Source organism: Rhinatrema bivittatum, chromosome 7 (assembly GCF_901001135.1).
Source record: "Rhinatrema bivittatum chromosome 7, aRhiBiv1.1, whole genome shotgun sequence".
NCBI lineage: Eukaryota > Metazoa > Chordata > Amphibia > Gymnophiona > Rhinatrematidae > Rhinatrema > Rhinatrema bivittatum.
In genome coordinates this window covers 262,810,631-262,813,855 of record NC_042621.1, presented here as the reverse complement: position 1 = coordinate 262,813,855, position 3,225 = coordinate 262,810,631, and the positions used below count along the sequence as shown (strand labels likewise).

General features: G+C 38.3%; 1 non-coding gene across 1 annotated transcript; it reads left to right on the top strand.

Annotated features, from left to right (window-relative positions):
* The first annotated feature begins 2,247 nt into the window (after positions 1-2,247).
* On the top strand, positions 2,248-2,412 carry LOC115096286. The gene has a single exon (XR_003858023.1). It is a non-coding gene; the product is annotated as a U1 spliceosomal RNA (small nuclear RNA).
* Positions 2,413-3,225: the final 813 nt, after the last annotated feature.

Sequence of the window (3,225 nt, the reverse complement as noted above, 5' to 3'; positions counted from 1 at the left end):
TAAATGATCTGGAAAGGTGTACGATGAGTAAGGTGATCAAATTTGCAGATGACACAAAAATTATGCAGAGTAGTTAAACCTCAAGCAGATTGTGATAAATTGGGCTTCCAAATGGAAGATGAAATTTAATGTGGACAAGTGTAAAGTGATGCATATAGGGAAAAATAGCCCTTGCTGTAGTTACACAATGTTAGGTTCTATTTTAGGAGTTACCACCCAGGAAAGAGATCTAGGTGTCATAGTGGATAATACATTGAAATCGTTGGCTCAGTGTGCTATGGCGATCAAAAAAGGAAACAGAATGTTAGGAATTATTAAAAAGGAAATGGCAAATAAAACGATGGATGTCAATGAACTATCCTTCAAGAACCACATCACTTCTAAAATCAAAGACGGATATCACAAACTCCTAACCCTACACCGTCAAAAACCTTTCCTATCCGCCAATGACTTCAGAACAGTCCTTCAACTACTCATCTTCTCCAACCTGGACTACTGCAACTCCCTGCTATTCAACTTACCTCTCACCACCATCCGACCACTCCAAATCCTCCAAAATACAGCTTCCAGAACACTCACTGGAACTAAAAAACTCGATCACGTTACTCCTGCACTTATTTCACTACACTGGCTCCCAATAAAATTTGGGATAGAATACAAAATACTATCCATATTACACAAAATAATATACGAAAAACAAAGGCTACGTACTTCTATAAAACTACACTCCTCAAACAGAAACCTCTGCTCAGGTAACAAAGATCTACTAAAGATTCCACCTACTCGTTTCAAACAACTTACCTCAACCCGGAAGAGAGCCATATCCCTAGGAAGTCCCAAAGTCTGGAACACCCTCCCAACCGAACTTAGAACACAGCCAAATTTAAAAACCTTCAAAGAACTGAAAACCTGGATGTTTACCAAAGCATACCAAAACACCCATTGACTCTCAGATATTACATCACTCCTACTGGCCCTATGCAAACATGTGGAACCAATGCAAGCACGTAATACAAACATAACTAAAACTGTATTGTTTGAAATCCGATCTACATTTATAAAGCCTACAATATTTATGTTAACAATTACATGAATCTTTGGAAACCCTGTTAAACATCGAAACTTTGCAAACCGTTGTGATGGCGAAACTGAACGACGGTATATAAAACTCGATAGATAAATAAATAAATAAATAAATAATGCCTCTGAATTGCTCCATGGTGAGACCGCATCTTGAATACTGTGTGCAATTCAGGTTGCCAATTCTCATAGTTGCACTGGAGAATGTGCAGAGAAGGGCGACCAAAATGATAAGTAGCATGGAAGTTAGGACTGTTCAGTTTGGAGAAGAGACACAGAGGGGGGATATGATAGAGGTCTACAAAATCATGAAAGGACTCCATGAATTAGCAAGTAGCTCATTTAAAACAAATCAAAGAAAATTATTTTTCACTCAGCGTGTACTTAAGATCTGGAATTCATTGCCAGAGGATGTGGTTATAGAAATTAGTGTAATTGGGTTTAAAAAAGTTTGGATAAGTTTCTAGAGGAAAAATCCATAAACTGCTATTAGTTAATAAGCAATAGTAGCTTGAGATTTATTTAATGTTTGGGTACTTGCCAGGTAGTTGTGACTTGGATTGGCCATTGTTGGAAACAGGATACTGGGTTTGATGGACCCTTGGTCTGACCCAGTATGGCAATTCTTATGCTTTTATGTTCTTAGTCGATTGGTTACTGATCTGAGGATTTCATTAAATTTATCCACGGACTAATGTATGTCCAAAACACTCAAATTAGAAAGATGAGGTAATACCTGAGTCTTAAATTCATCAAAGTCAATGTGACCACATTTGTGAATGGGCTTGACCAACTTGCAGGAGGATATAGTCTTTTACAAAAGACAGATTTATTGCACTCAAATAATGATTGGATCATGGGACTCTGCACCTCCCCAGCTGTAAGAGGAAGAAGAAACAACCACTTAAGGAGTCAGAATTAACATCACATTTTTTAATTTTCCCACAGTTAACAATTTATCTTTTGTACCAGTTTTGCCCAATGTGTATTCCCTGCTCTTGACTAGTTTTTGGCGATAGTGTATACAAGGACCTTTGTTTTCAATTTTTATTTTATTTTTCCAAGAAATTTTAACAGTGTCTATTACAACAAGAACAAAAATAATATTTACCCTCAAAAAAGACTTTCTGGCTTGTGCGATGGGTTTTGACTGTATGCAGACATAACCGACTTACCTGGCAGGGGAACCTGTCCATGATTCAGAAGGTAGTGCTCCCAGGCGAGGCTCAGCCATTGCACTTGGGTCATGCTGACCCCTGTGATTTCCCCACATGTGGGAAACTCGACTGAATAATTTGTGGTAGTGGGGGACTGCATTCGCTCTTTCCCCTGGTCACTCTTTAATGGGACCTATTTAATGTTTGAGTACTTGCCAGGTAATTGTAACTGGATTGGCCACTGTTGAAGATAAGATGCTGGGCTTGACAGACTCTCAGTCTGACCCAGTATGGCAACCTCATATGTTCTTATGATTCGATGGAATCTGCATGTTAAAGCCTGGATGTCCCATAATAAGCTAGCCCTGAATATCTCCAAAACTGAAATATTAGTATTCTCTTGGAAAAAATAACTTCGACATCGGTACCAATTTCAATAGACAATACCTCCCTGCGAGTTGCCTCGTGCATTAAATCCCTTGGTGTCTTAATTGACTCAAATAAAAGCTGTGGTTAAGTCTGGTTTTTGTTTTTTTTTAAGTTGCTCCACAGCCTGAAGCCTCTGCTAGAGCCGTGAGATTTTAGGACAGCCTTGCAGGCTTTCATTTTACCTTTATTAGATTATTGTAACTCTGTTTACATTGGCCTACCCAACTACTCATTATAAGCTTTGCAGATGCTTCACAATGCTGCCGTAAGATTGATTTCTGGGAGAAGTACCTGTGAACATATCTCCCTGGTTCTGGCAGAGCTCTGCTGGCTTCAAATAGCAAGCTTGGTCTATAAATAACCACTATCATGTATCCCACTTAGTTAATTATTACTTGTATAACTTCCATATTATTCGTTTGTTATTGTTTTTGTTATTATTGTTATTTCTACTGTTCCGATTATAATCATGTGACAAATGTAAAGCCTGTTGCTAAGTTCTGTTCCCTGTAAACCGATGAGATGTTCCCAACGTTCGTCGGTATATAAAAGATATTAA